The sequence below is a fragment of the Phyllostomus discolor genome, chromosome 5, assembly GCF_004126475.2.
Source record: "Phyllostomus discolor isolate MPI-MPIP mPhyDis1 chromosome 5, mPhyDis1.pri.v3, whole genome shotgun sequence".
Lineage (NCBI taxonomy): Eukaryota > Metazoa > Chordata > Mammalia > Chiroptera > Phyllostomidae > Phyllostomus > Phyllostomus discolor.
The window spans coordinates 101,018,062-101,044,453 of NC_040907.2; the positions used below are offsets into that span (position 1 = coordinate 101,018,062).

Sequence of the window (26,392 nt, forward strand, 5' to 3'; positions counted from 1 at the left end):
CAACCTTGTGTTGTTCCTGATCTTAGTGGGGAAAGATTTTAGTTTTTCCCCATTGAGTATGATGTTGGCTATAGGCTTCTCATATATGGCCTTTATTATGTTGACGAATGCTCCCTCTATTCCCATTTTGCTGAGTGTCTGTATCATAAATGGATGCTGTACATTGTCAAGTGCTTTTCCAGCTTCTATTGATATGATTATGTGATTTTTGTCTTTTCTTTTGTTTATGTGGTGTGTTACATTTATTGATTTGTGAATATTGTACCATCCTTGCATCCCTGGGATGAATCCCACTTGGTCATGGTGTATGATCTTTTTAATGTATTGTGGATGTGGTTTGCCAATATTTTGTTGAGGATTTTAGCGTCTATGTTCATCAGTGATATTGGCCTGGATTTTTCTTTCTTTGTTGTGTGTTTATCTGGTTTTGGGATTAGGATGATGCTGGCTTCATAAAAAGAGTTTTGGAGTCTTCCATCATTTTAGATTTTTTTGGAATAGTCTGTGAAGGATAGGGGTTTGCTGCTCCTTAAATGCTTTGTAGAATTCTCCCGTGAAAATCTCCTGGTCCAGGGTTTTTGTGTGTCAGGAGTTTTTTTTATTGCTGCTTCAATTTCATCTGCTGTTATTGGTCTGCTCAAGCTTTCTGCTTCTTCTTCATTCAGTTTTGGGAGATTATATTTTTCTAGAAATTTGTCCATTTCACCTAGATTTTCAAATTTCTTGTCACACAGTTCTTCATAGTAATTTCTACAGTCCTTTGTATTTCTGTGGTATCAGTTGTAATCTCTCCTCTCTCATTTCTGATTGTGTTTTTTGGGGTCCTCTCTCTTTTTCCTTGAACAATCTGCTTAAAAGCTTGTCAATTTGTTTTATCTTTTCAAAGAGCCAGCTCTTGGATTCATTAATCTTTAGAATTGTGCTTTTAGTCTCTGTCATTTAATTCTGCTCTGATCTTAGTTATTTTCTTTCTTCTACTTGCTCTGAGCTATCTTTGTTGTTCTTGAGTTTTTGTAGACGTATGGTTAGGTTGTTTATTTGACATATTTGTATCCTTTTTTAGGTATTCCTGTATTGCTATGAACTTCCCTCTCAGGACTGCCTTGGCAGTGTCCCATAAGTTTTGGGTTATTGTGAGTTCCTTTTTGTTTGTTTCCAGAAACATTTTATTTCTTCCCTAATTTCATTTTTGTTCCACTCATTGTTTAATAGCATTCTATTCAATTTCCATGATTTTGTGTGTTTTGGGTTTTTTTCCATGGAGTTGGTTTCTAGTTTCATTCTCTTGTGATCTGAGAAGATGCTTGGTATGATTTTAATTTTTTTGAATTTGTTGAGGCTTGTTTTGTGTCCCATCATGTGGTGTATCTTTGAAAATGTTCCATGCACATTTGAAAAGCATGTGTATTTAGCTTCTTTGGGATGGAGGGCTCTACATATATCAGTCAAGTCCATTTCCTCTAGGGCACTGTTCAATGCCACAATATCTTTGTTGATATTTTATTTGAAATATCTGTCCATTTTTGAAAGTGGAATGTTAAAATCCCCTACTGTAATTGTGTTGCTGTCAATATCTTTCTTGAAGTCCTCTAAGATTTTCTTTATGTATTTGGGTGTTCCTATGTTGGGTGCATATATATTTACAATGTTTATGTCTTCTTGGTGGATTCTTCTCTTGAGTATTATGAAGTTACCCTCTGTGTCTGTCTTTATGGAACTTTTTTGGAAGTCTATTTTGTCTGATATGAGTATTGCTACCCTGGCTTTTTTTTTTCCTTTCCATTTGCTTGGAAGATTTGTTTCCAGCCCTTCACTTTCAGTCTGTGCAGGTCTTTTATCCTGAGGTGGGTCTCTTGTAGGCAGTATTTGTGTGGGTCATGCTTTCTTATCCATTCAGCTCTTCTATGTCTTTTGATTGGAACATTTAATCCATTTACATTTAAGGTTATTATTGATAAGTACTTATTCATTGCCATTTTCGTACCTGTTTTCCCCTCTCTCTCTTTTTCTTCCTTTCCTTCAAGCATACCCTTTAGCATGTCTTGTAGATCTGGTTTGGTGGAGGTATATTCTTTTAGCCTTCTTTTCTCTGGGAAGCTTCTTCTTTGGCCTTCTGTCTTGATTGAGAGCCTTGCTGGGTAAAGTAGCCTTGGTTGCAGACCCCTGGTTCTCATTACTTGGAATATTTCCTTCCATTCTGTTCTGGCTGGGAGCATTTCCATTGAGAAGTCAGCTGCTATCCTTATTGGGGCTCCCTTGTATGTTACTTCATGTTTCTCCCTTGCTGCCTTCAAGATTCTCTCTTTGTCTTGAAATTTTGCCATTTCAATTTTGATGTGTCTTGAGGTGGGCCTCTTTGGGTTTGTCTTGATTGGGACTGTCTGTGTTTCCTGGATTTGTGTGACTTTTTCTCTCATCAAATTAGGGAAGTTTTCTATCATTACTTTTTGAAATAGGTTTTCTATCCGTTGCTCTTCTTCTTGTCCTTCTGGTATCCCTATTATACAGATATTATTATATTTCATATTGTCCTGCATTTCTCTTAATCCCTCTTCATTCTTTCTGAGCCTTGTTTCCTTTTCTTGCTCTTTCTGGGTGTTTTTTTCTACTTTGTCCTCTAGCTCACTGACCCAATCTTCTGCTTCACTGATTGTGCTTTTGATTCCTTCTACTGTGTTCTTCAGTTCAGAAATTTTATTGTTCATTTCTTCTTGGCCTTGTTAATAGTTTCTATTTCCTTTTTCATGTTGGTATAGTTTGCAGTGAGTTCACTGTAGTTTCCATGTAGTTTCTGGTAGCTCATTGTAAGCTCATTGAGCTTCCTGATAATCATTGCTTTGAACTCAATATCTGACAGTTGACTTACCTCTATTTCATTTAGCATTCTTTCTGAGGCTTCCTCCTTTCCTTTCATTTGGGTTTTGATTTTTTGTCTTTCCATTGTTTGCGAGACTCTTCTTGTTAGCTTCAGCTTCTTAAATTGATCTGTTCTGGTTCCCTGGGTTTATGGTGTGAACTTCTGTGGTAGATTACCTGTGAGATTCAGTGGTGCAGTCTCCTTCAGGTATCCTGGTGTTCACAGCTTCCACCTACTCTTCTTTGTGATCAGTTGGAGGGGGAAGGCAAAATTGTTTAAGTCAGCAAGAGAATATTTTATGATCTTTACAGTGGCACCCAATAGAGAACAAATAGGATAACCTTTGGCTATGTATAGTGTTAACTGTGATATTTCACCCAAGTAGCCACTTTTTAGAAAGGATGGAAAGAATATAAGATTCTTGTTGGGGAGGGAAGGAGTGTTAGTTGGATCTAGAAAGCAGTGGAGTTGTGGGATGTCAGATTTCTGAGATAAGGTGTGAGTAAAGGATAGTAAATAGGTGTAATGTGTGTGAAAATAGAATTAACCACTACAGTAATAGATTTCAGTAAACCGTGAAGTGAGCTAAGATCTACTGGGGGAGGAGGTGTTGTGTAGTATTTATAATTGTATGGAATAGCTATTATTTACAGTAATATTAGAGCAACAATCATATGACAGAATCTATGAGATCTAGATAACAAGAATAGGGAGTATAGAGTCTTGGGTAGTGTACTAAAGGAAGAGAAATGAAGTGAAGGACAGTAAATTAGCAATACACTATGAATGAGATAACAGGGGAAGCCTGTCAAATGATACAGTTTAACCAGCCAAGCAAAGAAGATAGTACAGAAAGAAGAGAAATACAAAAGTACTATTAAACTAAAAGTTGTAAGAGTAATGAAAAAAATAATACACATATGCAATAACTTGCAGGTTCTCTGTAATAGCAAAGTGAAATTTGTCTCCCTAGCTGTCTCAGGTGTTGGGATGCCCCGTCTTTGGGTATAAGTCTGGTCTTTTCACAGTTCTTTTTTTTTTTTTGTTCTCACTTTTGGGTATTTAAAAAGAAAAAGGGGAAAAAGAAAAAAAAAGCAGAAGGAAGGAAGAAGAGATAAAAGTGGAAAGAAAGGAAGAAGGAATAAAACGAGAAAGAAGGAAAGAAAAGCAAAAGGAATTGAGAGATATAAAAATAATAAAAATTAAAAAATAAAAAAATCAAACAAACAAACAAACAAACAAAACCTCTTGTTGGTTTCAAACTGGCCAAACCAATTTTTCTGGTCTTGCTGGCTGCAGCAGGCTGAGGGGTGATTGGTTTCTCTTTTTTCCTTTCCTGTTCAGCACTCAGTTGCACACATCTCCCCTGACCCAGTCTGATGTCTCTCTGCAGGTCCCTGGGTGTGGGATCCGGGCCCTCTGAAGCACATTTCCCTCAGCTTTATGGGTGTGGGCTCCAAGTGTCGTATGGGGTGCATGCCTCCTCCCACTGCCATCCCCACCCGGACCTTGGGACCATGGCTGTGGGTTTGGTGGCTCCTACAGAGTGCACGCCTCCCCTGGGTTTACAGTTGTGGGCTCTGGGTCTTCCATAAGGCACACTCACCCCAGGTTGTGGGTGCAGCGCACAGCCTGGCCACCCTTGGTCCCACTGGCTCTGGCACGCACTCTTCCCAGGGCTATGTGTGGTTGTTCACAGTCTGTGTCTTTGCTACTCAGTCCTCACTCCCCTCTCTGTGCTTTCAAGCAACCCGTCCTCCCCTGTGCTGCTCAATCCTTGTTTGTCTGGGGAGGGAGTGGTTGACCCAGCTCTCTCCCAAGAGCCCTGTGGGATACCTGGTGAGCCTTGGGCCTGGAGCTGCAACCTCCCTGGTCCCCGTGCTGATCCCTGGGCCCTTATTGTCCTGAAACACTCTCCTTAATGTCTGGTTTTTCAATGTCTGCTATAATTTTGATCTATTTTCATATATGCTGTGGTACTGTTGGCTGTTTGCTCTGTTCCTCTGTAGATCAGCTAGGTTTTTCTCCCATGTGTAGAAGTAAGTGGAATCTGCTCCCTCCTACCACACCACTGTCTTCCCTTTCTCCCCCTTTAACATTCCATATAATAATGGTTTGGTGATGATGAGCTCCTTTTGTTTTTTTCTTGTCTGGGAAGCTCTTTGTCTGCCCTTCAATTTTAAATGATAGCTTTGTTGGGTAGAGCAATCTTGGCTGTAGATCCTTACTTTTCATGAATATTTCTTGCTAATTCCTTTAAGCCTGCAAAGTTTTTTTTTTTTTTTTTTTTTTTGAGAAATCAACTGACAGTCTTATGGGAACTCCCCTGTAGGCAACTAACTTCTTTTTTATTGCTGCTTTTAAGATTCTGTTTCTTTAACCTTTGGCATTTTAATTATGATATGTCTTGGAGTGGGACTTTTGAGCTCATCTTGTTTGGGACTCTGTGCTTCCTGGACTTGCATGTCTATTTCTTTCATCAAATTAGGGAGGTTTTCTTTAATTATTTTTTTCCAATACATTTTCAATTTCTTGCTCTTTCTCTTCTCCTTCTGGCACCCCTATGATGCAAATGTTGGATCTTTTGAAGTTGTCCCACAGGCTGCTTATACTCATTTTTTTGTCCTCATTTTTTTGGATTCTTATTTTCTTCTCATTCTACATGGTGGTTTTTTGCTTCCTTATGTTCCAAATCATTGATTTGATTCTTGGCTTCATCCACTTTACTGTTGTTTCCCTGTAAAGTATTCTTTGTTTCAATTAGTATATTCTTTGTTTCTGACTGGATCTTTTTTATGTTTCTGAGGTCCTCACTAAGCTCCTTGAGTATCCATTATTTTGAACTCTGCATCTGATAGATTTCTTATCTCAGTTTTGTTTAGCTCTTTTTCTGGAGTTTTGATCTGTTCTTTCATTTGGGCCATATTTCTTTGTCTCCTCATTTTGATAGCCTCTCTGTGTTTGTTTCTATGTATTAGGTAGGGCTGCTGTGACTCCGTGTCTTGATAGTGTGGCCTAATGTAGTAGGTGTCCTAAACAGTCCAGTGGCCTAGCGTCCCTGTCACCCAAGCTGGGTACTCAAGGTGCACCCTTTATGTGGGCTGAGTACACCCTCCTTTTGTAGTTGAGCCTTGGTTGCTGTTGACAGATCAATGAGAGGGATTTACTGAGTCCAGTCAGATGTAAGAGTTAGCTATCACCACTAACCAGCAACCTCTGCTGTCCTTGGAGGATCAGCTGTGCAGGGACAGGGTGGTGGTACTTTGAAGCAGTCTATAGTTGTCTGCTGGGTTTGCTGGCCCTGGGTTTCTTGGGTGGTACAGTCCAAGGTCAACACCCACCTGTGTTTTTTCCAGGGCCACACTGCCTGAGCTATAAAGCAGTCTGAGATGGATGCTACTTGTGCCTGGCTTGGAGATTCCCAGGTAAAGCCAAGCTGTGAATTTAGGCTGGCTGCTGCTAGTGCCTTACCTGACTCACTGAGGCCAGCTGTTGCTTGTCTGATAGGATTTAGGAAGTTGTGAAGCATGAACCAAGACCAGCTATTCATATGGAAAAGCAGCATGGGTGGGCTGATAAGTTCAGTGGGGCAAAGTCTCTGGGGATCTGGATAAAATAGTCAGGTTGGTGGAATCTCAGCTATGGCACCAGTTTGTTGACTCAGTGGCAGTGTGTGTGTTGCGGGGGGGGCCTGGTTTAGAAAAGAAATAATGGCTTCTGCTTGCCTTGATGCCAGACATTTCAGTTCCTCTCAGTAGTCCACTGCTGCCTTTCAAGCTACTACCCCAGTGCTGGAGCTCAGAGGGAATGAGTCTGAGAGAGGAGTCTGTTGTGGGTTAAGAGAAACTAGTTGGGGCTCCAGAAGTTTCTTCACATACTCAATCCCTCTGGTGTTTGCAGCCAGAAGTTGTGGGGACTTACCTTCCTGGCACTGGAACCCTGGGCTGGGGTCCTGGTGTGGCACTGTTCTCACTCCTGATATCTCTCTTGAATTTTTTTCCATAGCACTTGGGTGTGGGACCAGCCATTCCACATGTGCACCCCTCCTACCAGTCTGGATGGATGTGGTTTCCTTAATTCCATAGTTCTCAGACTTCCATTCAACTCAGTTTCTGATGGTTCTGAATGATGGTTTTTCTATATTTTAGTTGTAATTTTGATGTGGTTGTGAGAAGAGGTGAGCCATATCTGTGTATGCTGCCATCTTGACAGGAAATCAGTCCATATCCTTTTTTATTTCCTTTGGATGTGTATCCACAAGTGGAATTACTGCATCCTAAGGTGGTTCTAATTTTGATTCTTCAGGTAACTTTAATACTGATTTCCATAGTGGCTCTACCAACTTACATACCCACCAACAATGCACAGAGCTTCCCTTTTCATCACATCCTTACCAACACTTGTTATCTCTTGTCTTTTTGATAATAGTCATTCTGACAGGTGTGAAGTGATGTCTCTTTGGGGTTTTGATTTGCATTTCCCTGATGATTAGTGATGTTGAGCACCATTTCATGCACCTGTTGGCCATTTGGAAGTCGTCTTTGGAGAAATGTCTGTTGAATTCCTCTGCCTGTTTTTAAATTAGATTGTTTCTTTCTGTCATTGAGTTAATGAGTAATTTATATATTTTAGATATTAATTCCTTATCAGATACGTGGTTTGCAAATACTTTCTCCCATTCCATAGGCTGCTTTTTCTTTCCTTTTAAAGAAGATTTTATTTATTTTTAGAGAGGGAAAGGGAGGGAGAATGGGAGGGAAACATCAATATGTGGTTGCCTCTTACATACACCCCACTGGGGACCTGGTCCACAACCCAGGCATGTGCCCTAGACTGGGAATCAAACCAGTGACCCTTTGTTTCGCAGTACAGAACTTAATCCACTGAGCCACACCAGCCAGGGCCATAGGCTGCTTTTTCAATTGGATGATTTCCCTTGTGTCTTTCTTTTCCTTTTATCTTTTTAAAATTCTTACAGTGAGGTTGTATAACATTTTGTTAGCAGAAGATCAGATTTTAAAAATGTCATTCCTGCACTCACATGCACACCTCAGTGTCAGATTTTACCTTTATTGTTCCATCATATCTGTGGCTCCCTCTTTTGCTGTGGATTTTTTCATCCATATCTGTGTATCTCTAGTCTCTTCAGGAATCTTTCTCTTCTGCTTGGATCTGAGCATCAGTGTCCACAGAGAGCTGCTATCACAGTTGTTTTGTTGTCCACAGTTCCCTTGAGCAATTGGACTGAGACTAGAGGATTTAATTTCCCAATATTTTCTCTATTGAGTGCAGAGTTTGTATAACAAAGGTGTGTCATGTACAGCCTATCATGTAGATGGTGTATTACTCTCTTTCCTTTTAATGTTATTTCTCTTTCCTTCCGTTTCACCAGTCATAAACTACTGCCAGGAAGAATCATTTTCTCTCATCTGTGTTGCTGTCCTGTCTTATATGTTCCCTTGTCCTAGTGTTCTCAACTTTGGCAGCAAGTTAGAATTACCTGAATGAGCTTCAGAAATCCTATGCCTGGTCCCACCCCAGGAATTTTGCTGTTATTGGTCCGGTGGAAGCTGAGCTTAGGGAGTCTTAAAGCTCATGGGTGAGTGAGCTGGCAGCAAAGTAGAACACCACCTTCTGGTGTCTCCCTGTAGTGTGGATCATCACATGTGTGCTGCATGTCTGTTTCTGGGTCCTAACCCTCAGATGTCAAGAATGCCACCAGGCCTTACTGTTTTACATATCCCAGTACTGGGAACTGAGTGGTCACCAGGAAAACAGGAGTTGATGGAAATGAACCCAAGAGATGAAGTCAATGTTTCTTTACTTACTGTCCTGCCCTGGTGGTGGTCTAACTGGATATTTGGTCAACCCAAGTAGGCCTCCTACTTCTGACTCACTCTCCTAGAGTTTTGGCTTCAGCAGTGGGATAGATGTGAATATCATATACCAAAGTTGCAAAGATTACTAAATATCCAAATGGAATATAAAAATTTATAATTGGAGCATATGAAGATTGAAGTGTCTGTTAGACATCCTGTGTAGGGGGCTCTGCCTGCAGCCCTCCCCTCTCACCCCTAGCTGCCACAGATGACAATAAGTCTACCAAGACATGATCTGTTTGGGGGAGGAGAGGTGGTCAATGTCTCAAAGGAGAAGGACCAGGAACCTGTTCCTCAGTGGTCTTTTATTGGGTTTAATTTGCATAGGAATATAGGGTATATATGTAAAGCTCATCAATCATTGTCAGACAGAAATGATTAAACAGTAGATAACATTCAGAGAACTCTGAGGGCTTATTCTGAGTCAGAGTCAGATAGTTAAAGGGCTATAAAACTTTGGGGAATAAACTTACGTCATGCTTGGACCCTTATCATTTAAATTGAGGGTATTAGCAAAGTAGGTTTCATAGGATTTTATGCATTCTTTCTTAGGCCTGATCACCCCAGGGAACCCACCCTTTCCAGCACAGGGCTGCACCCACCTCCAGCACTGTTTCAGGATTAAGGCTTGTTCCAGGCTTAAATTAGGCAGGGGAAGTAAGGCAGCCTAGAGATTAGGAGACTTCTTGCAGACAAAATGAGGACTCAGGCTATGTCAGAACCGAGGGGTGAGGGTCCATCACACCCTTTTTCTGTAGCCCCCCAAGTCCTTCCCTGAGGGACCCTTCATGACCATGCCTGTCTTAGGTCATCTCTCCTTTGAGGAATTTTACCCATCATTGTCTAACCAGTCATCCACCCAGGCCTAAGCAGGGTGAAATGAAAGGAGACAGAGGTGGTGCCCCTACAAAGAAGATAAGCTTTGTCTTCTAAGTAGCTTATGGTCCCAAGGTCTTTCTATTGAGCCTTAGCCATGAGGGGTTACAGTTTCTGAAACCAGGCAGGGCAGTTCCCAACAACATCCAAGTAAAGATGGCAAGTATTCAATTGGTTATACAAGCTAGAGACATAGATTGTTAGAGTCAATGGCATCTAGAAAGAGTGGCATGTTCTTGTTTTCCAGGATAGTCCTAGTCTACACCTGTCTCAGCCTCATTATAAAAGGACCCCCTTTCATTCTCACAGCATTCCTGGTTTGCTATAATTTGTATCATCATCCTTCACAGAGGCAGCATTAATGCCATGGGGTTGGACAGATCTCTAGAGAGAGGATACACAGAGCCCAGGGTACGGTGACCTAGATGTGGGAAAAGACTGAGAGTAGCCACTGGGGCCAAGGAGGGGTGGAGTCACCTGAGCCAAGGAGGAACTTGCTGAGAAAAAGGAGTAGTCATGTGTGAGAGGATGTGAGTAAACATAAGTGACCCCTATGTGTGGAAGTTTCATAAGAGTGGTGCCAGTGGAAGGGGAGAGGTGGATGCCTACATGGACTGAACTGAAGAACTTATGTTATAAGCTTGCTACATCCTCCCTCTTTCCCCACTTTTCAGACCAAAATCATACTTACCCTTAAGCAGCTAATTTAAATATCTCCTCCATTGAAATTTACCTCAGGTTCCAACAATGAATTGGTTGGAATTAATTGCCCTTCTGGATTTCTATAGCACTTTGTTTATAAGTTTTAGTGTGAGAGGTCTTTTTTTGTTGTTGTTTTTTGTGTTCTGTTCAGTGTGCATCACTATGTCTCTTCATTTTACTAGAAATCACTTGAGGACAAGACTGTTACTTTTTCATTTTTATCATCCTTCTGCATCCTAGCTTCTCACAATTCAGTGATCCTACAATATATTTGAGACATGTTGAATGGAAGAGTGAATGGATTTGAATAAATGACTGAATGAATGAATGAGCCAGTGAATGAATGAATGAGTGAATGAATGGATGAGTGAGTGAACAGATTTGCCAATAAATGAGTGAACAGATGAATGGATGAGTGAATGTATGGATAGATGAGTGAGTGGATTTGTGAATAAATTAATCAATGAGTAAGTGAATGAATAGATATGAGTGAATATATAAATGGATGAGTGAACAAGTGAATGGATAAGCCAGTGAGTGAGTGGATGAGTAGGTGAGTGGATGAGTGAGTGAGTGTATGGGTGGATGAGTGAATGTATGGATGGATGAAAGAGTGAGTGGATGAATGAATGAATGGATGGATGAGTGAATGAACAAATGAATGGATGAGTCAGTGAGTGAGTAGGTGAGTGAATGTATGAAAGGATGAGTGAGCGAGTGAGGGGGTGAGCCATGGAGTAAGTGGATGAGTGAGTGAATGAGTGGATGAATGAATGTGTGAATGGATGAGCCAGTGAGTGAATGGATGAGTGAGTGTGTGAATGGATTAGAACCCAAGAGGAGTTGGTACTGAGTATGTATGCAGCATAACAACATTGGTCAGTTGGTGATTCTCTTGTTCTCTGCCCAGCTCATTTTTTCATGAGCAACAGCTTCTGTTGTTAGCATTGATCACTAAACAGTGCAATGGAAAATTGTAGGTTATTTTCTATTCTGTTGGCCTTATGCTGCCTATATTCCAATGGAAACAATAGTTTCCTTAAGTAAAAGTTTAGCAAATCATTTTTAGGTATTTTTTGGTTTTCCTTGTACTATTTGAAGGATATATTTATGGACTCTAAAACAATGGGTTCTAATCTGAGCTGGAGATAAAATGTAATGGGGAGAATTTAATAAGGACACACAAGTCACAGCAAAATATTATGCAAATCTTTCTTAGGTAACTTTTGCATTTACGAGCAGTGTTGCAAAAGGGCATATAGCCAATTGGTCATGATATATATACCTCTGGTAGTATTAAGAGGAGTCATATTATATTGTATTAAGTCTTTAGGCAAAGAGGTAAGTACTGTACTGGTTTTCACCCATGAATGCAATTCTGTCTTCCTTCTGCTTTGGAAATATCACAAAGCAACACCACATGTGAGACTAAAATTAAATGTATGGAGCCCTATGCTGTGTGAGACTGTGTATAAGATGAGAGTAGTTTGACCTAATAGTTGTACTAGGAGTAAGCTGACAGAATGAGGAAAATGCAAGAATGCCAGTTAGTAAGAGAAGATGTTATCAGAATTTCTGCCAGGCAAATACAGGGATGGAATCTGGGAATGGAGTTATCTACATCCCTGAAAACCACAGCCTCAAGGAGCCAATACCTGGCCTTTGAAACAGCCTGTTTTGTCCCTGAAACAGCTCATACAGGTCCCTCTCTGCCACTGGCCTCTTCAGGCATCTGAGAACAGCCCTCCCAGCTGAGGAGAGGTTTCACACATTTTTCACACTGCAGCCTGCACCACTGTAGAACTGCAGTTCTGTTCCATGTGGTGTGGACACAAAGGTAGATGCATGGCTAAGGTAATTGACCTTGGGCCTGCCCTGGGGTTTCAGTCCTCAAACAGGAGCCCATTGTTTTTTCTAAGGAAGTGAGCATAGTTCTCACCACCCTTGGTTTTTTCTGGCTCCCCACCGTGGTTCTGGCAGCCTTCTGCTAAGGAACCTAACTGTCCACACAGGGGAAGGGGTGGCTCTAGCCTCTGTCACCACACAGTCCCATTGCCAGGGCACAGTTGTTTGTGGAGGAATCATTTCTGTATTCTCAGAGGACCTACAGACCGTGTCTTCCAAGGGTCAGCTTGTTGCTACTCTGAAGTTTTCAGACACAAAGTTGGTGAGCAGAGCTGCCCATTGCCATGGTCATGGTAAGGTCCATGCTTATGGTCACTTCCTTCTGTCTCCAGCTCATGGATAGCATCAGATTCTGCTATAACTGGACTTCCCTCTTGGGTGTAACTTCTGTTTCCTGTGGTGATTTCAGTCTGGATTCTCAGACCCTCAGAGTCTGCCAGAGTAACCTGCACATTAGTTCTTCATATGAAAATCAGTAATTTTCCTTTCCAAGTGTCAACTGGAAGTGGAAAGTAAATTAATTTTGGTTTTTCTTGGACAAGCTACACCTCTAAACTGATGTGTTAGTAAACAGGAAATTGAGTTTCAGAGAGACAAATGTGGGGCTCTGTAAAATAGCATCAGGATTTTCCATGTTTGCTTCATACCTCTTGAACTGAGACCAGATTTGTCAAGATTTTTCTCTGAAAGTCACCACAATAAATATACTAACCAATTAAGGAAATTCATTGTAAACATTGTTTTTGGTATCATTCCTTGACCTTTTGGTTTTCCAGGTAAAGTTGTCTCCAGGTACCCTTAGTCTTTAATGGCCTTTGTAAACTCCCTGAGTTTGAGGACTCTTAGAGACTGGGAATCTAGAGTACTTCAGTAATCCTCAACATTACTTACTGGACTCATGAGATCTTTTGAGGGAGCATAAAAATATGCCCCATAATGAAAGTTTTCAAAGGTTAAAGATAAAGAGAGAATCTTAAAAGCAGCAACAGAAAAGAAGTTAGTTGCCTACCAGGGAGTTCCCATGACTGTCAGCTGCTTTCTCAAAGGAAATTTTGCAGGCTAGAAGGAATTGGCAAGAAATATTCAAAGTCATGAAAAGCAGGGACCTACAACCAAGGTTGCTGTACCCAACAAAGCTATCATTTAGAATGGAAGGGCAGATAAAGTGCTTCCCAGACAAAAACAAAACAAACAAACAAAAAAAACAAACAAACAACAACAAAACTAAAGGAATTCATTGTCACCAAACCATTATTATATGAAATGTGAAAGGGACTTATTTAAGAGAAAGATCAAAACAATGAACAATAAATTGGCAATAAATACATATCTATTAACAGTTGAATCTAAAAAACAAACTAAACAAGGAGTACAGAGACAGAATCATGGATATGAAGAGTATTTTGGTCATTGCCAGATGGGAGGGGGTTGTAGGGGAATAGGTGAGGAGGTGACGGGATTAGTACAAATAGGTAGTTACAGAATAGCCATGGGGATATGAAGTACAGTATAGGAAATGGAGTAACCGAAGAACTTACATACATGACCCATGGACATGAACAAGGTGTGGGGATTGCCTGAAGGAGTGGGGGTGCTGGGTGAAAGTGGACAGAGGGAGAGAAATCAGGACAACTGCAACAGCATAATCAATGAAATATAATTAAAAAGAAACAAAAAATAGCTAGTTTTTGATGCACAAAGTGGCTCACTCAAAGCACTGTGATGAAATGATTTTTGAAATCAGGATGCCTAGGTTCAAACCTGTTTTATATCTAGGACTGTAACAACTTTTTTGAGCTTCTCTCCTCGTTTGTAAGATGCAGTGATGCTTTACTTTGCATGGTAGTTGTGAGGTTGAAATAGGAATCATGTGCCTAATGGGGTTGTTGTGGAAAACCCACCCACACCTGAGGAGATAACGAAGCACAAACTTTATTACCGGGGGGCCCAGAAGGGTTAACATCCAAATCCTCTGAGCACCTATCCTCACTTTCCCGGGGTTTAAATAGTCCCGGGCTTCCTGCCTACGTGATGAAGCAAGGTTACAGAAGCTGAATGCAGAAGCTAGGTCTAGCTACCTTATATGGGAGACAAAAGAGAAAAATGCAGGAGGAAATTTGCAGAAGCTACAGAGCACAGGAGCTTATCATGGGAGTTAGTGTACGACCTTGAGTAACTGGCTATTGCCTTGGTTATGACTAGTCAGCTTCTACAGTCCTGTGTGAAATTTTGCAAGTGTTACAGTTATAGAGCATAAGAAACTTTTGGAGTTTTTCTTTTCCTGCCACAGGGTCATGGGTATGAACAATCATTGCTGTCATCTCTTCCTCCCTTTTCCTCATGGGCAGCTGTGTCTTTTTGAAATTGTGTGAAGTTAACATGGAATTGTTTGGCTTTTCATAAAGGTGAATGCCCATGCTTAGATAGCCTGGGAGGAGTAGAGGGTATGTGGAAACCTGAAGTGCCTCCTTGTTCCTGTGTTTGGTTGTAAACATGGATCTGGGCTCTGATCTATATGTTTAGGTTCTGATCATGAGCAGTTCTGAGTAGTCTATTCTATATGATGAGTGTATGTGACACATGCTTGATGATGAGGATAGGAAGCATGGATGTCAGGCAGACTCTTCAGGTCCCTCTGACTTCCATTTCCAGGTGAACACTGCATTGGCATGATGAGGAAGGGTTTTCAGTGGATAAGGGGGGCTCATGGTACAGGAAGTTGATTAGTTTCTTTCCAGTTAGACTTACCACTGTCTAAGACAAGGTGACATCTTACCTGGAATTACAACTGCATTCAATTGTAATGCTCTTTTACTTTTTCCCATTTGTGGGGAAAGGGTCCTAAAATTCCATGAGTGTGTAGATATTGTCCAGAGACACCAGACTTGGAGTTTCGGTTGCAAGGCATGAGGAAGCAAGCAGTGAAATAACAAAGAACAAAATTAGGTCACCTCCACCCGACCCCAAACCTCCACACACAGATTGAGTGTTCCAATTTTCCCTTTAATTCCTAGTAGCTAGCCAGTGGCATGTCAAGGATGGCCTTGGAGAGCTTTATCCCTTCCAAAAACCTCCTCTGTCCTTTTCCCTGCACCTTATATTAGCCTTCAAATAAGTGTTCCTTCAAAGGAAAGCCAGTGAACTCTCAGGGCCAACTGAGCTCACCACCCACCACGTCCTGCATTAGTGTCTTCCTGCAGGGACACTTCTGGAATGTCTGTGCTAACATTGGTCATGTGCAAAACCAGCCTCCTTCCTGACTAGGACAGTGTGGGCAGTCACACATCTTTGTTTGTTGCCTGTCCTGTGCCTCTAGAAGAAGTTCCTCCCAGCTGTACTCATGAGTTCTCCCTTCCAAAAATGTGTGCATGAATGTTCCCAGCTCCTCTGTTCTGACAGGCTAGCTGCTTAGTCAGCTCTTCATCAAGGCTGTCCTTCATGGTCTAGTTTTATTTTTCATATTAGCAAACTGAACTTTAAATTATTTCTCATATGTATTTTTTTAAAAATTAATTATGAAATACAGGGTTGGGCAGAAGTAGGTTTACAGTTGTGAGTATGTGAAACAGTTTATTCTTGTATTATTTATTAATTATCATAGTATTTTCCATACAAACAACTGTAAACCTACTTTTACCCAACTACCCACATAAAAGAAGAACATGTATAAAGCTGTTTAAAATGAAGACAAAATAAGGATATTTTATGATAAATTAAAAACCATATATACAATTTAAAGGACAGTACTCAGATGAGCACCCATATACTCACCAACCAGAATCAAGTAGCTCATTATACAACCCGGAATTATCTAGTACCCCACATCCCACCATAGATAACCACTGTCCTACATATCGTGTTAAAGGCACTGTGTGTATGTACCTCCCCTTAAACTAGTTGTCGCTTACTTTCACCTGCTGACAGATTTGTATATGGACTCACACAGCATGCATGCTTCTTCAACACTGCTGTCTAGGCTGTGCTGCAGTGGACTATTCACATTCACAACTGCATTCAGACTTATTGTATGCATGCAGCAGAGTCATGTACCTGTTCTACCATTGATGGGGGTTGACTTGTGCCCTGTTTGGGGCTATTGTGGTCACTACTGATATAAACATAATTATACTTACCTCCTGGTGCACATGTGCAAGGATTTCTTATAAATATCCTTGGTAGAAGAGTTGCTAGGCTGTAGAATCATACATTTTCATCATTGATAGATAGCAGCAAACATTTTTTTTCCAGCAGCAGGGGTAAGAGTTACAGAGGGTCCATGTCTTACGTAGCACTTGGTATTCTTTAACTTATTAATTTTTGACAGTATAGTGGGTGTGAAGTGGTATCTCAGTGTGTGTCATATATGGTCTTTAATATGTTGAAGTATGCTCCCTCTACTTCCATTGTGCGGAGAGTTTTTATCATAAATGGGTGCTGTACCTTATCAAATGCCTTTTTTTTTGCATCTTTTGATATGATCATGTGATTTTCGTCTTTGCTTTTGTTTATGTGATGTATTATATCTATTGATATGCAAATTTGGTACCATCCCTGCAACCTTGGGATGAATTCCACTCTATCATATTTTATGATCTTTTTAATGTATTGCTGGATGTGGTTTACCAGTATTTTGTTGAGGATTTCAGCATCTGTGTTAATCAGTGATATTGGCCTGTAGTTTTCTTTCTTTGTTCGGTCTTTATGTGGTTTTGGAATAAGAATGATGCTGGCTTCATAAAAAGTTTGGGAGTCTTCCCTTCCCTTCTCTTGGATCTTTTGGAATAGTCTGAGAAGGATAGGGGTTAGCGTTTACTTAAATGGTTTGTAAAATTCCCCTGTGAAATGGTCTGGTCCAGGGCTTTTGTGTGCCAGGAGTTGTTTTATTCCTGCTAAGATTTTTGTCAGCTGTAATTGGACTGTTCAGGCTTTGTGCTTCTTCTCAATTCAGTTTGGGAAGATTATATTTTTCTAGAAATTTGTTCATTTCACCTAGGTTATGAAATGTCTTGGTATATAGTTCTTCATACTACTCTTAAAATCCTTTGTATTTCTGTGGTGTCAGTTGTAATATCTCTTTCATTTTTTATTGTATTTATTTGGGTCCTCTCTCTTTTTTTCTTTATGAGTCTGCTTAGAGGCTTCTCAATTTGTTTACCTTTTCAACAAACCAGCTCCTGGATTTATTAATCCTCAGAACTTTTCATTTAGTCTCTATCATTTAATTGTGTTCTGATCTTGGTTATTTCCTTCCTTCTACTTGTTCTTGGGTGTCCTGGTTGTTGTTCTTCCAGTTCGTGTAAATAAAGGATTAGATTTTTTATTTGAAATGTTTCTACCTTTTTTACATAGGGCCGTATCACTATGATACAGTGGAACACTCTGGACTACCTTTGCTGTGTCACATAGGTTTTGGGTTGTTGTGAGTTCAGTTTCATTTGTTTCCAGAAACTTTTTTGATTTCTTCCTTGATTTCATTATTAACCCCTTCATTGTTGAATAGCATGCTATTCAATCTCCACAAATTTGAGTGTTTTTTTTTTTTTCCTTTGAGGTTGGTTTCTAGCCTCTGGTCCTTGTGGTCTGAGAAGATGCTTGATATGGTTTCAATTTTCTTGAATTTGTTGAGGCTTGTTTTGTGTCCTATCATGTGGTCTGTCATTGAAAATATTCCATGTGCATTTGAAAAGAATGTTTTTTTGTTTCGTTGGGATGAAAGTATCTGTCTATCTATATATGTATGTATCAATTAAATCCATTTGATCTAGAACATTGTTCAGTGCCGCAGTATCTTTGTTGATATTTTGTTTGGAAGACCTGTCCATTTTTGACAGTGGGGTGTTAAAATCCCCTACTATAATTACGTTGCTGTTGACATCTTTCTTGAAGTGCTCTAAGATTTTCCTTATATATTTTGGTGCTCCTGTGTGGGGTGCACATATACTTATGATGTTTCCATCTTCTTGATGGATTTTTCCTTTCTCAAGTATTATGAAGTGTCCTTCTGGGTCTCTTTTTATGGTCCTTGTTTTGAAGTCTATTTTTTCTGGTATGAGTATTGCTACCACAACTTTTTTTTCCTGTCCATTTGCTTCAAATATTTTTTCCCAGCCCTACACTTTCAGTCTGTGTAGGTCTTTTGTTCTGAGGTGGGTCTCTTGTAAGCAGCATATGTGTGGGTCATGATTTTTTATCCATTCAGCTACTCTGTGTCTTTTGATTGGAGCATGTAATCCGTTACCATTTAAAGCTATTATTGATAGGTACTTATTGATTGCCATTTTACTCCCTTTGCACCTTTGTTCCTTTCTCTCTCACTGTTTTTCTTCCTCTTCTTAAAGCAGTCCCTGTAGCATATCTTGCTTTGCGGGTTTGGTGGAGGTGTATTCTTTTAGACTTCTTTTGTCTGGGAAGCCCATTATTTAGCCTTCCATTTTAATTGAGAGTTTCTAGGGCCTTTGCTTTTTATTGCTTGGAATATTTGTTGCCATTCCCTTCTGGGTTGGAGCGTTTCCGCTGAGAAGTCAGGTATTAGCTTTGTCGGGGCTCCCTTGTATGTTACTGCCTGTTTTTTTCCCTTGCTGCCTTTAAGATTCTCCCTTTGTCTTGGAATTTTGCCATTTAAATTATGATGTGTTGTGAAGTGGGCCTTTTTGGATTCCTCTTGATGGGGCCCTCTGTATTTCCTGGATTGGTGTGAAATTTTCTCTCATCAAATTAGGGAAATTTTCCATCATTATTTTTTCAAACAGGTTTTCTATCCCTTGCTCTTCTTCTTCTCATTCTGGTATCTCTATTATATGGATAATTACATTTCATGTTGTTCTGCATCTCCCTTAACACCTTTTCATTCTTTCTGAGTCTTTTTTTCCTTTTCTTGCTTTTTGGGGAGTTTTTTTTTTTTTACCTTATCCTCCAGCTTCGCTGATTCAGTCCTCTGCTTCATCTAGCCTGCTTTTATTTTTTTCTGTTGTGTTCTTCAATTTAGAAATTGTATTCATCATTTCTTCTTAGTTCTTGTTGATAGTTTCTGTTTTGTTTTTCATGTTCATATGGTTTGCAGTAAGTTCCTCATAGTTTCCCTGTATTTTTTGGTAATTCTCAGTAAGCTCATTGAGCTTCCTCATAACCATTGTTTTGAACTCAATATCTGATAGTTGATTTGCATCTGTTCCATTTAGCCTTCTTCTGAGGATTCCTTCTTTCCTTTTATTTGGGGTTTGTTTCTTTGTCTTCCCACTGTTTGTGAGACTCTTCTTGTTAGCCTCTGCTTCTTAAATTGTTATTTTGACTCCTCTAGTTTGTGGTGTGAACTTCTATGGTAGGAGATCTGTGACATTCAGTGGTGCAGTCTGTTTGATCTCCTGAACTTGATGCTCTTGGGATGCCGTTTATACCATTTGTTTGCTGTCTGAATGTAATTGGGTTTTGATTGTTGTTGGGTCATTCTTTGGTGAGTCCTTCCCTCCAGCTAGATGACTGAGGGTCACTCTGCTCACCACATCTTGTGTGCTGTTGTGAGGTGCTGCCAGAAGAAAACCACAAAGCCCAGGGAACAACGCCACATCTGCAAAAGTATCTCTTCCCCGTAATCCCACTATCAACAGCAGATGAACCAGTATTAATAAGAGTTTAAAGGGATTAAGACTGTTATAAGAAAGGATAGAAATAAACTATAGTATATATTCTAGTGACTTAATATGCATAAACTTGATGGACAAGAAATGAAATTTAGAAAACTATGAGGGATAGCTTTCATAGAAAGAAAATATTGCTTATCCTGGAGAAGACCAAAGTGGATATCATCTAGGTAACCTCTAGTATTTATCTCTGTTTTTTCTTTCTGGATCCACCTCTGGTGATGTCAGATGTTGACCCTGTGTGACCTTAGGTAGCCTGCTCTGAGACTGCAAGAGACCTACTGTCTGTGGCTGTTCTCTTCATTTGTGAATCTAGTCACTCTGCACTCAGCAATGAGGTTTAAGCCCGATAAGGTGGGCAGAATCCACCCTGGGTTTGGGGCTATTGTTTCACCTCAGGCTGCTGCTGCTTGAAGGGGAGTGGTCTACTTGAACAGGATGGATGCTGCTGTATTGGAGATTACTCAACACTGGTATCGCAACAGCCTCTTTATCAGCTATCTGCCAAAGCCTGTGTACCCTGTCTCTCCTCAAGCATCTCTAGTTCAGTCTGTCCCACCTTTGCCAGGGATCTACTGTCTGTGGCTATCTCCTTCAGTTGTTAATCTAGTCACTCAGAACTCAGTAGTCTGGCTTAAGCACCACAGAGTTAGGGCAGAATTTGTCCTGAGGTCAGTGCTATTGTTTCTCCCAGGCTTTTTCTGTTCAGAGAGGAGTGGTCTGTCTGAATATGATTTTCCTGCCATATAGGGGGTGATTCAGCACTGAGATCCTGGTGGTTAGTCTCTCAGCTCTCTCCCCAAAGTTTATGTCCCTAGTCTCTCCTTAGGCATCTGTAGCCCACTCTGACCCCACCTTTGCTAGAGCCCAAGGTAAGGGGCTACAAATGAAAATTTGTACGTTGTCTCTTTACATGGCTTTTTGCTCCTTCAGATGTCCATCTCTGGTGGAGAGCAGCCCTGCCAATTTTCGCCACTGGTTGTTATCTGTGTACTTTTGGGGCTCTGATGTTCTAGTCTGGGGATCCCAGCTTGGGGTTTAGACCCTGTTCTTCTTAGGGGTATCCTACTGACCACTTAATTATCCCTCCCACACTGCTGCCTGTGGACACCCAGCCAGCCCTCTCAAGTCTCCATGGCAGTTCTTACCAAACAGGTTGTGCTGAAGCCGATTCTTCTGAATGTCTGAGGTTATAAGTCCTCTCTCTCGCTATTGTTCAGTTGTTTGTTCCTGGTGGTTTTTCCACAATTTAGTTGTAATTCCAGATTGGTCCTGAGAGGAGGTTAGTGTGACTTTTGTTCATTCCTCTGCCATCTTGCCTTTCTCCTCTTTGTTTTCATATAGGCAAAAATATCCAACCCCCCATCCCAAAGAAAAGGTGAGATCAATTTATTTCAACATTATAGTAAAAAAGGATGTTTGGGCTTAATGTAGAAATTTTATAATGTCCAACAGAGGCAGAGCTTATTCCCAATTACTTCATTTAATGATTACATATAAAATGAAGTTTTCGTGTTTATTTCTGGAACTTTCACTATGGCTACTCTGACTTTTGTAAGTCTTCAGTTTTGGCTTCTTAATAGGATGATTAGCTGTCCCAGTTTGCCTGGAACTGAGCAGTTCCTTGGGACATGGTGCTAAAACTGGGAACACAGTAGGCAAATTGAAACTAGTTGGTTATCCCTTTCTTCAGGAATTTCAGAAAACAAAATTCATTGCTTCAGGTTTATACTCATACTTCAAGCCTTTAAATTTGCTTAACTTTTTTGTTGATTGATTGTTGCCCAGCAGAAATCATTTCTACTGGCAGCAGAAGTGTTTAGGAAGCAAGAGGCCCAGGATTGATTCTGTGAGGTGGTTTCAGGAGGGTGGGCACTGCTTTCCTGGGTGGTCTGGTGAAGACATTCCTCCTTGCCCAACACTGACACTTCTCAAACTTGCTACTTGTTTTCCAATCCAGGCAACATAGTAGCATTGCTTATATCTTTGGTTCTCATTTAAGGTGTCAGGTTTTGAGGCAGCATATTCTGATTTTTCTAATTTATTTAAGTCTCTTGGTATAGATTATACTTAGTGTTTTGATAAAAATTGTTTGTGTCTGTGTCATTTGCAAGGGAATTTGAATATCTGGAAAGTAGAACAAGTGGTTATTAAATCACCAGGGCAATTTGGAGATCATTGTTTCTGTCTGATTTAGATGCAACTATTGCTGTGTGGGTTGACATATAAAGATTCACAATACATAATTTAAGAAAATAATTATTCAGCAAGCGGAGGTACCATCCCAGGAAGTGGTATATGAGCATTTTTTTCTTGCACTGCATTTTTTTATTGTAAAACCATTTTACTCTTCAATTACCATCCCACAATTCCTAGGGTTGCCATGTGAAGTTGTACAGGTTGTTAACTATATAGCTTGTTTGGGTGTGGGGCATTCAAATTATATTTACCCTAGATTTCTCTTGAGTAAGGGTTGCTTTTTTTGATTGCATGCACAAGAATACACCTGGGAAAGTAGAAGCCAGTATGACTACCTTCCCTACCCTCCCAACAAAGGTACTTAGAGGAAAACAGGAAGGAATCAAATTTTTCTACTGCTTCCATTTTGAAGCCTTTCCTGCCTTAATTCCAGACCTTCCTCTCTGACTTGAGACAGGTGTTTTCTGTTTTTTTGTTTTTGTTTTTTATTCAGCAGCACATGGGGAGCACAGACCCAGGAATCGATGACATGATTCTTTACCATTTCCTCATCTGTAAAATTAGAGTGGCATTTTCCTGATTGGGCTAGTGACAGGGTCAAATGAATTAAGAGAGTAAAGTTCTTGAAATGTGCCTGACACATGATGTGTAAATGCCAGCAGCTTGGTTCAGCTTGGCACCTGGCATTGTGCTAACATATACTTGTGTTTCACAAGACCATATCTTAAACATACATTAACTTTGAAGGCACAGGTAGAGAACTCATGGCTTGTCCTCTTGATTCCATAAGAAGGTGGCAGGTGAATAGTCAGTGTCTTAGTCATGCTTCTCCCTATCTCAGCAGTTCTCCCACCTGCTGTGTTTCTGTGCCAGCCTCTCCCATGAGGTGTAATCTCTTCTGTGGTGAGAGCTTTGGTTTTCAGGATGATGCAAACACCAGCCTGCATTGTCCACATCATTATGGATGAAATGAAACATTTGCATGGACTACTGAGTCCGGTGGAGGAAAAGGGACAACGTGGATTTTCTCTCAAGGGGAGCAAAAGCCCTGGCCCTTGCTGTGACTGGCCTTTATTGGGTTTCTCAGCACATTACATGATGGTCCTCATTTACCATGCACAGGTTGGCTTTAGGTGGTTACCTTTTACAGAAAACAAAGGAGCCAATACCACTAATCACATCACAGGAGAGGGATATTTGCAAATGAAAAGGCAAAAGTGGTTGAACCAGTTACATGCATCCTGGGAAGGTTTAGAGCAGATTTTAGGAAGTTACTTTGCAGTAAATGTCCTCAATTCATGGTGAGGGAGTTTTTTAGCAAGAGCAAGACTCAAAGCAGCCTAGACACATTACAGGCCTGATTCCCCATGGGAGAACCTATTCGTAGGTGTGGGTCCTGTGCATCTCCAAGTGGGAGCTGGGCCCGTGCCACATGAATGGTCTCCTACACAGGACTCCCTTAGCACATGGCAGGGCTGTGGGATGTGCAGGTTCAGAGCTTGGGGAGCACTGCCTCCTTGGGGCAGCATTCCCTCTCTGTAAGAGACCATATACTTGTGGGTAGGCTCAGTGAGGCAGGACTCACTACAGACCATTCTGGTCTCAAAATCCAGAAAAATGGCCTGGAGTGGTACTGAACTTCCATGCAGGGCTCTATGGTTCAGATTAGATCAGGTAGTGAGCATCATTTCCATAAGAACAGGCAATTTTGACCCTGCATCAGAGTTGAGACCTAAATGGAAGAGGAGATGGGGATCTCTGTGATGAGTCCTCATGAAAGCTCATACTCCTCCTAAGGCTAAAAGAGGGTTATGTGTGCCTGTGTCATTGTATGGTGTTTTAAAAGTTGGACAGGGGTGTGTGTGCATGCATGCATGCCAAACTCTGTGTGTGATTTTTCTTTCCTAATCAATGTAGGCAACTCATGGGAACCACAGAATGGCACATTCAATTTGGGTATTTCTAGAGGTCTGTCACAACAGGATTCCAGTGGACAGCAACACATTGAATGAAACTGGAATCAAACTATTTTAAGAACACAGGGCACTGGACATACTTTATTTTTGTCAGCTTTGCCATTAACATTGAATCTCTGCATTGTTTTGATTTTAGTGATCAGTATAAAGATCCCATGAGGTTGTGATCAGTTTTAGAGTTGGACAGGGGTTTATATCAGTCAACTAATTGGGTATCTTTAGTCACAGAAGTTACAAATTTAGCAAAAAACCTTATCAAAATAATCGGACACTTCTTACTAAAGATGCCATTATCTCTATAACATGAAAATGTTGAATGAGGAAGGGCTAAGCATTTGGAAAACTTTGGAAAAGATTTAAAAATTGGGGGGAACAGCTTTCTTTTTTGTTTGTCTGTTTTAAGTAAAGATGTTATTGGAAGAAATGTGGAAGATTACAGGCTTATGTCTTTGGATAAGTTCCATTCACTGCTGGGGCCAGAATCCCAGCTGAGGCATGTGTTCCTGATTTAATAAAGGTAACGAAATGAAACCAGCCTGACTATTGTTTGCGTTTTGATTAAACAAAGTTTTTCATTTTGTTTAATAAAATAAAACAAATTGGTTCTTCTTTTTGCCTCTTTAATTATCTCTGGTTGAGTCCAGCAGACCTAGGCCCAGTGGGAGGGAGGAGGAGGGCATCTCTAATTTCTTGCCCTGGCCAGTAGCACGCATTTTACCCAGAAAAAGAGCTGCTGTGTGTGCTTGTCCATAAACACTCTCTAACTGTCCTGTTTCCTCATCACAGACCTTCCCTACCAGCCTGTAACTTCCATGATGGGGAGGCTGAGTGTGTTGCTGGCTACTGCTCTCAGGGCTTTTGCACAGCACCTCACTTCCTCAGTGTCTGTCCCTTGAGCTGGGAATAAAACAGAAGCTAAGATGACACCACAGTTTTAAAGAGACTGCCAGTTCCACGGAGCCCATTGTTGGGCTTAATCCTGGTTCAGCATAATACTGGAAATTAAGGGGGTGGGTACTACTATGTCAGTCCTGGGATGAACTCCAAAGCAATTCTTGACATGTCTGTGGAAAGTGATTATAATCTCATTTAGAGATACAGATAATAATGTACTATTTTCCCTGGAAGAGTTTTAAATATTTACAAACTGTGATTTATTTAAACATGGAGCCCAGGACTGCCTTATTGAAACAAGGGGAATTGGAGAGCACTCACAAATATGTAAGATCCCGGCTCTCTCTGTGTAATGCAAGGCAGCATGGGATCCCCCTGTGCTCAGTGTGTTAAGACTTTGAGAGCTTCTGGAGACTTTGCTCATGGGATTGTGCCATAGTTTTCATTGTTACTTTTCCCCTAGTCTTTCTTGTCTAAATTTCATTTTCTAAATCTCTTTTCTGACTTCCTGTAGGGAGTTAAGTATTATTCAGTGAAAGGGAAAAGTCCAAGCTATTGATGAATGAAATCACTGGAGAACAGGAAAGGAGGATTTTATTTCAAGGATTTGGGGTGCCAGATGATTTGCCATCTCTTGTGTCCCAATGCCGTGGAGATGAGCTGCTAGTCCCTGATCTGATCCGACAGTAGTTTTATGTGTGTTCATGGAGATGGACTTCTTGGCTTGGCACCCCTTTCCCTCTCCTGGGCTTGCATTTTATTGCATTGGAATCCACTCAGATCCTGTGCATCTGTCTTAGTGGCCACAAATTTCCCAGACCAAGCAGCTGAAATGCCACCAAATCTCTCTCTTATTTTCTCCAGAGTCTTTATTCACTCTGTGCCATGGAAAGGTACCCATTGGGACAGGAGCTATTTTCATGTGGGCATTAAGGTAAGACATTTTTGGGGAGTCTGAGTCAGATCATTCAGTCCATCATGTAACAAGTCAGCTGTTCTGCTGTTAAACTATGGGATTAAGAAGAAGGGAGTCTCTTGGCTCCCCTGTATGGCCAACTGCACTGTGTCTGTGGAGTGCATGTGGGGAACATCAGGGTTGGCCATACCTGCACAGGCAGCTTGTCCCCCAGGCAGTCTGATTGCACAGGCTGCCAGATCACGTCTTGCTGCCCCAATTGCAGTTGGTGTGCCCTACATGGGTCTGAGAAGCCTAGGGCACAGGACTAGCATAACTCTCTTCCTTGACTCCTCTGGGCAGGATGCCTTTCCTACCACTTGCTTCATAAAGAAGATTCACTCTCACTCTCAATGCTTTGGTGTATACTTTATAAAAGCCTTTGCTATGTTATCCATTTCCTGAGCTCCCCTGTCTCAGTCCCCCCCCCCCCCCCCCCGCAAAGGCAAGGGGTCCAAGTGTAGAATCTAAGGCTAAGAATATGTTTTATGCAAAGGAAACAAAGACATAGT

General features: G+C 40.9%; 1 protein-coding gene and 1 long non-coding RNA gene across 4 annotated transcripts in view; one reads left to right on the plus strand and one right to left on the minus strand.

The window, feature by feature from the left end:
- Positions 1-26,392, plus strand: part of SH3RF3 (SH3 domain containing ring finger 3) — a 410,835-nt gene that overhangs the window by 84,291 nt on the left and 300,152 nt on the right. The gene's annotated exons all lie outside the window — the stretch shown is intronic.
- On the minus strand, positions 1,062-17,737 carry LOC118500764. Its single transcript, XR_004903346.1, has 2 exons — positions 17,608-17,737; positions 1,062-1,102 (listed from the first exon to the last, which is right to left on the minus strand). It is a non-coding gene; the product is annotated as an uncharacterized LOC118500764 (long non-coding RNA).